The following is a 9,897-nucleotide window of genomic DNA, read 5'->3' as shown; positions in this document are numbered from 1 at the left end:
AAGCCGAGTAACAATTCCCTTCGCTTGGCCGGACCGTAGAGTCCTGATTCTCTCAGGCCCCGCCAACCTTCCTTCAGCCTAGTTAGGGTTGAATTCTTTGGGCAGCGAATCCACTGGAGAGGGGCAGACAACAAAATCTGTCTTCACAGTCTTTTCCGCCCCTGATTTACTGTGAAAGCCGCAGAGAGCAGGTGGCTAAGAACAAAGGGAGCAGGGGCCGAGTGCTCCGCCGCCGCCGACTGCGGAAGGTTCTCAGGAGGCTCGGGTTTCCGCGACGGGGTTCTCTCCTCTCTCTTTACACTTTGGGGAGAAGGACTTGTTGTCGTTTTAATCCACGGACAGGAAAGTGGTTGTTGTTCAAGATTCTTCCAGTATCAAAAAAGGATTTCAAAAGTCAGGCTCAGTAGATTTTTTTTCCCCCATTCAATGAATTGTACTTACTTGACCACTTTTGTGTATTTGTTTAAGTGATTCTGGTAGCTTTCTGTTGTTAATGAGCAAATCCTCTCTGTCTTGAGACTTGGGAGATTAACACAATAAAGACCCTATAGTCAGTATAAAACGGTTCTGCATTTCATATTATGCAAATTATTACCAGAAATTTTAAGGTCTCTATGTAACTAAAATTCTATATTTTTACATTAGATTATTTTTAAAAATTGTGTGACTGTGCGCACATGTATGTGCATGGGTATGGAGATCAGAGATTGTTGTCAGGCATATTTATAGCTGGATAAAATCCCATTGTATCTAAGAACCTCATTTTTTAATCTATTCATCTGGTGATGGGCATCTAGGCTAGTTCCATGCCTTGATATTGTGATAATTCAGTAATAAGCATGGATGTGCATGTAGCTTTGTGGTATGTTGACTTAAAATCCTTTGGGCATATACTGAGGAGGGGTGCAGCTGGATTAGACGGTTGATTCATTTTTAATTTGTTGCGATATTTTCATAGCTGCTGCACCAGTTCGCAGAAGCCGTGTACACGGGTTTCTGTCCCTGCTTCCCATCAGCCCTCCTTCTCATTTCTTTCTCCAACTCCTTTTATTTTTATTTTTTTAGTGTATATAAAATGAGTTTCATTATGACTCTACTGGTGAGTTTTATTTTTTGAGATTGTAATTTAATTTCATTTCTCCCTTCCCTTTCCTGCTAAGCCCTCCCGCACCTTCCCCCACTCTCCTTCAGATTCATGGCCTCTTCTGTCATAATCATTACTGCGTGCACGTATGTATTTGTATAGACATATATCCCTACGTCTGCCCTGTTGCGTTCACACGGCGTCACTTGTGTGTGTGTTTTCAGGACTGATGATTAGCACTAGACAGCCCTGTGGTGTGCTCCTCTCATCACCACCTGTCCTGCGCCCAGCTCTCCTCCAATGCCTGTGGTTCTTTGTGCAGGGCTTTCCCGGTGCAGTTTGAGGACAGCCAGCCATAGGACGAGATAGACTCTCAATATAATTACTTTTAATTAAGAAAAATTAAAGTGTATCCATGTGACAAAGTGGAGGTCATGGGACATAGAACTTCCTCAGAAGTTGATTCTCTCCTGCCACCTTGTGGGATCCTGGGACCAAAGGCAGGTTGCCAGGCCCCTGTTGCAAGGGCCTCTTCCGGCTGAGCCATCTCGCTGGTCTTCGATACAATTTTAATGTATATTTAAAAATACAGAAACAGTTTTCAAATATATATTGGCCATTTGTACTTCTTTTGGGAACTCCTGTACAGCTCATAAGCCCGGTTATCGATTGTATGGCTGATATAAACTCTCAAGCTTCGAATAAGGATATAAATTTGGCAAAAGGCATGAATCTAGAATAAATGGAATTTCAAAACTAGGTCTAACATCCTGGCTAAGCGCAGGGTTTGTGAGCTCCTGGAAAGTGCCCTCCTCCCAGGAAAGGCAGATGTGAGGTGTAAATAGGAACAAGGAAAGTCTAAGCGTTTGTGTCCTGGAACAGAGACACCATCTTCACTAAAACAAAAGGCAAGGAGGGCTTTCCAGATGCTGCCAGAGGACCTTGAGCGTGACACCAATGAGGCTTGGGCCGAATGAGAAGAGGAGCTGGGACCAGTGACCAGTGTCTCTTCAGTGTGTGGATGAATGAATCCATTACACTCGAACACACACACACACACACACACACACACACACACACACTCATGATTGTGCGTGCACACACGCACACACTTTCGATTTAAAAGATTAAATATTGAATAAATATAATGTGCTTTTCTTTGGTTAACCTGATTTTATTACTGAAGTCTCAACCGGCAGCAGGTGAAGAAGAATTGACTTTTCCCTCCCTGCCGCAGCCTTGCTGTGTGGGGGCGGGTAAGCCGCCCCATCACTAAGTCGGACATGGCAGACTTCAGCAGGGAGGCGACCAGGGCTAAGGCTAGAGGAGAACGGAGCCTAAGAGAGCAGGGTGGTAAAGGGATCGGTGCTGGAGTATTCTGTGCCCAGGTTAGTACCCCCGGCCCCGCCCTCTCCTGAAGAGTGAACGGAACAGTGTAAAAAAAAAAAAAAAAAAACCCCACAAATACCACAATGCTTTGCGCAAAGTAAGGCTACGATTTTCTTTAACTTTCCTTTCAATCATAAATACAACTTTATGTGTGAGCACAGAAGGTGCCGTGGTTTGAGTGTGAAATGTCCCACAGGTGAAGGTGTTTAAGCACTTGGTTCTCCGCGGATGGCAGTGTTTGAGGAGGCGGAGCTTAGCTGGAGAAAGTGGGATGCTGGCGGGTGGGCCTTAGGTTTTTATTTAGGGTATAATAAGGGGTTCTTTATTTAAGGGGGTACTCACAGATCACAACAGGGAACAGGAACGGAACCCAGCATCAAGGTGTGAGACGTGGGGGTGTGGAGTGCGAGCGCAGGCCTCAGGTTTGTATGTTCTAGCCCCACGTCCTGCCCTCTCTGCGGAGGTGGGAGGAGTCCCAGTGGCAACTCCCATCTTGGAGCCGCCTGTCACGGTGCCATTCTGCCGTGTTGGACATCTGGTTCCTCAAACACTAATCCAAAATAAACAGTCCTACCTTGAAATTGCTTCTTGTCACATATTTAGTCATAGTGATGAGAAAAGTAACAGATATACGAGGTCAAAGGTCACACAAAAGTCGCTTATTGTTAGTTCTTTGACAAAAATAAGTTAAGGCACGTGGGTATAGGCTGGAGGTGGGAGTTGGCTGGGGAGGGGATACAGGAGGTGTGCATGCCGAGGGCAGAGCAGCCCGTGTGTTCCTGCTGACAACCACACAAACGAAAGTCCTCTTCACCCTGGTTGAACAAGGTATCATGTGCAAAGCTATAACATTTTACTGCTATCGGCTCTCAGCACTAGCGATTCTAATTAAGTCGAACCGTGGGCTGGCCTTGGCGTCAGGCTTTTAAATACTTAATGGGTAGCCAAAGGTGAGCGCTGTAGGTTAAAGCGGGGTGTGTGTGTGTGTGTGTGTGTGTGTGTGTGTGTGTGTGTTTTGCTTCTAAGGCACACCCCATATCAAAGCATCAGTCTTGTCTAAAAACACCCCCCACTCCCTTCTTCCCCCACCCACGCAGCTTAGCAGGACCAACAACATCTAACCCTTCTGGACTTTACAGGTTCTTACAGGCGGCTGTGAGCACAACCATCTCTTAGTCCATTTGGTCCCTCAGCAGACGGATAAAGGTTGAGCTTAATACACAAATGCTTTGAAGAAGCATTTTTGGGCTTCGATGCTCTTTACTAGAGTTTCAGACATTAGCATATAAATGAGAGGGTTTGTGTTGCTGTTTTGATCTCTCCCCTCTCTCTGTTTTTGGAGAAACTTTTGAACTACTTGTTACTAGAGCTTTCTGTCCAGACTGGGACTTTCCAGGTTCCTACTGTCTGGTTCAGAGAACTGAAGAATCATACAGAAGTAACCAAGCAGTAAGGGGAGTGAGATTACTGGCCAAGTTAAAGAGCAGACGGAAATCACTGGCAGGAGGACATTGGGCCGCTTGAGCTACAGAGTTGCTGTTGGAGTCTCTGTGTATGGGTCCAGTAGGAGGCTTTGGTTGCTACAGATGAAGTATGGGTGGGTTTTCTCTTCTGACTGGCTTGGGTGACGCAAACTTTTATTCCCGGCTCCTGTCCGTTCCCATAGTGCATCTGACTTTAATCATTTTCACACCCACTCATGTATAGGTATTAGACAGCAAGCAGGAGATTTTCCTAAGAGTTCATCCCGAGGACACGGGGAGCTTCAGGGCGCATGCCCCTGTGATGGTTAGTGTGGTCAACTTGACAGACGTTAGAATCACTCAGGAGATGGGCTCTGGGCATTCTGGGAGGTTTCTATATTGAGTATCATTTAATTGAGGTGAGAAGACCTGTCTGCTGTGGGCTGCACAATTCCCGGGGTGGGGGGGATCCTGGGCTGGATTAGAGGGAGAAAGGGAGCTGAGCTAGCAGCTAGCATGCATTCTGTATGCTACCATTTGCTCCCTATTGTAGATACAATGTGTACAATGTGACTGACCACTCCTGCAGCCTGACTTCTTCCACAAGGGATGCCGTGAACTGAAATAATAAACTCCTTCAGACCTGGGCTGTGCCGTGGACTGTGAGCTGAATTGAACCCTTTCTCCTTCAGTTTTTGTTGTTTGTTTTTTGTTTTGTCAGACTCTTTTTATCATAGCCACAGAAAAGAAACCAAAGCATACTCCAAACCAAATCAGGCTGGATGAGCATGTTTTGATAAGTTTTGGATTCATCTGGACCCTGAGGGGGAAGTTACTGAGGGGTTGCTGTGGGGGAGAGATCTAAGGCATCATTTAGAGCCAGGCCTACTTGTGGCTTCCTGCAGGTGGGAGTCCCGGGCTGCTAAGAGCTTTTGTTAGTAAGGGTTGTGTACAACTCAAGTTGAGTGGAGTCTGGGTTGCTAGGCTCCCCTTATGCTTGCTTGCCTGCCTCATACTTTGTTTTATTTTGCAGATGGTGGCTAATTCATACTAGTGAGATAAAAATATGGTCCAAATTGGGCTACAGAGAAAAAAAAAGAGTACAAAGTTGTTACAGATTTTTTTAACTGACAAGTTTAGTAGAGGCCTAATTCTGTTATGCTTTTTTAAGGTTATTTATTTAATATACAGTGGGGTTTTGGCTGCATATATGTCTGTTGAAGGTCAGATCCTCTGAAACTGGAGTTATAGGCAGTTATGAGCTTCCATGTGGGTGCTGGGAATTGAACCTGGGTCCTTAAGAGCAGTCAGTGTTCTTAACCACTGAGCCATCTCTCCAGCCCCTAATTCTGTTATTCTTAACCAAATACTAATGAGACAATTTTACTTTAAAAATAAAGTAACGCAGGACTGGGGATGCCACTCAGTGGTGGAGTGCTCGTCTGGCCGTTCACAACGAAGCTCTGGGTTTAATTTCTAGTCCTGCATAAACTGGGTGTCAGGCCCAGAATCCCAGTACTGGGGAGGTCGAGGCAGGTGGGGATCTGAAGTTCAAGGTCATCCTTAGCTACAAAGCAAATATAGGGTTAACTTGGTGTACCTGAGACTCTATCTCAAAGGAAACAACACAAAAACAAAAAAAAAAACCAACTACTACTGACCAACACTAGTAAAACAGAGAAATGCTAGACAAGTAAACATTTGAGAACTCTGTAATTTTTTTTTCAAGACAGGGTTTCTCTGTGTAAAAGCCCTAGCTGTCTTGGAACTAGCTCTTGTAGACCAGGCTGGCCTTGAACTCACAGAGATCTACCTGCCTCTGCCTCCTGAGTGCTGGGATTAAAGGTGTGTGCCACAACTGCCCGGTTTTAGAACGCTGTCATTTTTAAATTATTTTTTTATTTTTATTTTATGTGCATTGGTGTTTTGCCTGCATGTATGTCTGTGAGACGGAGTAAGATCTTGGAGTTACAGAAAATCGTGAGCTGCCATGGGGGTGCTGGAAATTGAAACCAGGTCTCTGGAAGACACATTCCAGACACACAATGCAGTTATAACAAAAAGGATGCCTTCCAGGCAAGTGTGAACCATCAAAAATGGTCCCAGGAGAGATAATTTATCAGATTAATTACTATGGTGTAAATTGACATAGGTAAGTATTCTTTTTTTTTAGGTTCATTTTTTTATTTTTATTTTTTTAAATATTTATTTATTTATTATGGATACAATATTCTGTCTGTGTATGCCTGCTGGCCAGAAGAGGGCACCAGACCTCCATGTGGTTGCTGGGAATTGAACTCAGGACCTTTGGAAGAGCAGGCAATGCTCTTAACCTCTGAGCCATCTCTCCAGCCCTTTTTTAAGGTTCATTTACTACTTTTGTGAGTCTGGGTATTTTGCCTACCTGCACATCTGTGCACCAAGTGCATGCAATGCCCACAGAGACCAGAAGAGGGCGTCAGGTCCTCTAATACTGGAGTTACAGATGATGTGGGTGATGGGCCATTTTTCCAGCCCTCAGTTCTAAGAAAACTGCCAGGCCTCATTTTGGGGATGGGGGAACAGGGCTTGGGACAGGGTTTCTCTGTGTAGCCCTTGGCTGTCCTGGAACTTGCTCAGTAGCTCAGGCTGGATTCAAACTCACAGAGATCCACCTGTCTCTGCTTCCCAAATGCTGGGATTAAAGGCATGCACCACCACCATCAGGCACATTTTTGCTAGCTGAAGGCGATGCCATCTTCAATGAGCAGTTAGTTAGCCTCCATGAGGTTGAGCAGTGCTAGGAAGAGCCCAGAGCCTCTAAATAGTTTGCAAATGTGGGACAGCCTGGCTGACAAAGGGAGAGGCACTGATACACAATGTTAGGTTTCAAAGAAATCCAGCACAAATGGCTACCTGAGGTCTGTTAACCTGTTAGCATGTCAGAGCAGGAGAGGTTACAGAGTCCTAGCTCCGCCCAGAACTTCTCATCCCTGCCCCACCATAAACCTCTGCAGCCCTTGAGCCTTGTTTCCCTTCCCCCAGCTTCTCCGATTCCTGTATAACCCAGCCATTTTGGCATTGGCTTTCTCTTGGTTCTCTTGCACTTTCTTAGCCTCTTGGCTCCTAATCCCCTCTCCTGCCCCCTCTCTTCTATCCTGTCCCCCCATTCAGTTCTGACCCTCCCAGGTGCCTCTGGCTGTACTCTCCCTCATATCTACAATAAAAGCTTCTCCACACCATGCCTAGAAGCGGTAATAGCCTCATTTTTGTTCACACATGGGTACAAAGCTTCCCAAGTGACATCTTTTTGTTTGTTTGTTTTTGCTTTTGGAGACAGGGTCTCTCTGAGTAGCACTGGTTGTCCAGGAATTTGCTCTGCAGACCAGGTTGGCCTGGGACTCACAGAGATCCACCTGCCTCTGCCTCCCAGAGTGCTGGGATTAAAGGGATGGGCCACCCTGCCCAGCCCAAGTGATATCTTATAAACAAAACCTTTAGAACATTAAGAATAGACATCAGAGGCAAAGGCAGAAGTTCAAGAAGTTCTGGGAGTTCAAGGCTATCCTGGGCTATGCATAAAACAAATGTAAAAGAATATCCTTCATCCTAGAAAGTCAAAGATAGTAGAACCTTTGGAAATACAGCGATATGTAATTCTCATTATCTCTCACAGGGCAAAACCATCCCATTACCTCCTACTGGTACTTGCCAAGAGTTTTGTGAAGGATGTTGGACACTTCCTAGAATGCTCACCAACTATTGTATTTCTGTTTTTGAAAACTCTCTGTTCAGTTTCCCCGTGCATGTTTTCTGGTTGGGTTGTTTGTTTTCTTGATATTTAGTTCTCTGAGTTCTTTGCGCATTCTAAGTACTAATCCACTCTTCAGTATATAGATGGCAAAGATTCTCTCCAGTTCAATAGTCTATCTCTTTGCTCTTTACTGGCAGCAGCTTTTGCTATATGGACACTTTTTAGTTTCCCCGAGGCCCTACTTGACAACTGCCGGTCCAAGTGCTGGAACCACAGGTAGACATGCATCATGGATTTGCTTGGTATGGTGTTCAACACTGAGCTACACCCCAGATAGATTGTGTAGTAGTTTTTCATGAGCTTATTCCCAATTAAAAATAAACACATTTAAATATGTCTGAGAGTAAAAAAAAGATGAGTTTTAAAAATGAACAAGGTAACACACTGTACTTCTTGTTACTATACTATGGTTTCCTTGAACTTGGAAGCATATGGGAGGACTGCAGGAAGGGAGAGAGAGAGAGCTTGTCCCAAGAGAGGAGTGTGCCGGGACCAGATATGGCTTTAAGAAAGGTAGATAGCTAGGCACCTGGGAGGCAGAGGCAGGTGGATCTCTGTGAGTGTGAGGCCAGCCTGGTCTACAGAGCCATCAGTGACGGCCGATGGCAGGAAGTGCATGCTTTTGTGCAGTTCAGTTACTGTGGCCTGCAGAAGTCAGCACCTCATTGATTAGGAGCCACCTCCTTGTATCCACACAAGGAGGACAATATCCTGAGTGAGGACTCGCTGGGTATTCAGGCTGCCCTATGGCTGTAAGGCCGGCCTCTGGCAGCACACAGCTGGCTCTGCTCATGTGGTCTCTAATGACGCCAGCTGGTAAGAACACCATCTTCCTCTCTGGGAATCATTTGTACGGTGTTTACAATTACAGCTGATAGGAAGGCTAACTCATACCAATCAAAGCAGCAATGGGTTGCTTGGCGTTACCCCCACTGCACCAGTCTGGAAGGATGGGGGTACTCCACCAGGAGCCAGAGCTTGAGGACTGACTTGCTTATGCTGTGATCTGGTCCTCAGTGTCCTCAGGTTTGACAGGGTGGCCACGTGGGTCGAATCCAATGTAAACCCGAGCTCACAGATGTGCTCTTGATTGGCTGTGATGAGCAGAGCAAGTGGGGTGCATGATACTCAAATCTGCATTCTCAGAGTCCTTTTGCTGAGCGCAGAGGGCCAGTCTCACCGACAGGGCAGTCAGTTGCAGCTGCAGAGGCTGTTGTCCCTTTACTCAGCCTCGCCTGCCTTCCACAGATGACCCCCCACCCCCTACACTCTCAGGAGCCATCTGCATGGCTGGCTGACCCTGTGGATACTTTGTTGCATCCTTTAACCAGGCTGCAAGGGTTCTTCACTGTTACAAAGTCATGATTCTAAAATTTGGCCTGTCACTCCAGAAAATATATTCCTTTTCTACATTGCTTAAAAGCCTAGGCATTTTAAGCTAATGTGGGTGTAGAAAGCTCTGGCCGGATACTTTTCTTTCTTTTTTCCATTAGCTTGTAGCAACCTATCCTTGGTTACCATGGAGATTCACATCCCTTAATGATACGATGCTTCTGATAGGAGAGTGTAATTTTCTTTAAGCGCAGTGGAGAGAGGTGGTGATGGAGGTAGGTACCAGAGCTTTCTCTCCTGCTCTGTCCTCCAGATTCTCCTCAGTTGCCACAAAGGACTAGATCAGGCTGCCAATCAATCTCTCCAGATATGCCAACTTGAGAGTGGCTGTCAGGGTTTAAATTCCTTCTGAGAGTCCCAGAGCACATGTGGGAACCCCAAGGCAGGCTATTTTCAACCTGTAAAAGTGTTCTGCACCAGGTCTCACGGGACTTAATTAAACGAATGAGCTCTAGCTGGCAAGACTTTCGCTTCTAAGTCCTCCCACCTCAAATGAGCATCCTTTGTGCAGAGCTGCCCTGCTCTAAAACCATCTATCTTGCACTCACCAGATTGGTGCAAGCAATCCCTGCCAGTTCTCCCTGCCGATAGGGCCCCACACCCGGTGCCTGGCCCCTCCTGATGGCACAGAGGTCATACAAGGTAACCCAAGGCTTGCTGTCCTCCTGGGGAGCTTCACACTCAGACCACACCCAGGGAGACAAAGACTCTATGTTGGACTGAGTCCAGGCCCTTTGCATTCAGGGTCCCCCCCCCCCGGAATTTGTCCTGGTGTG

Source organism: Arvicola amphibius, chromosome 5 (genome assembly GCF_903992535.2).
Source record: "Arvicola amphibius chromosome 5, mArvAmp1.2, whole genome shotgun sequence".
NCBI classification, from domain to species: domain Eukaryota; kingdom Metazoa; phylum Chordata; class Mammalia; order Rodentia; family Cricetidae; genus Arvicola; species Arvicola amphibius.
The sequence above is the reverse complement of the archived record's forward strand: the minus strand, read 5'-3'. Positions refer to the sequence as shown.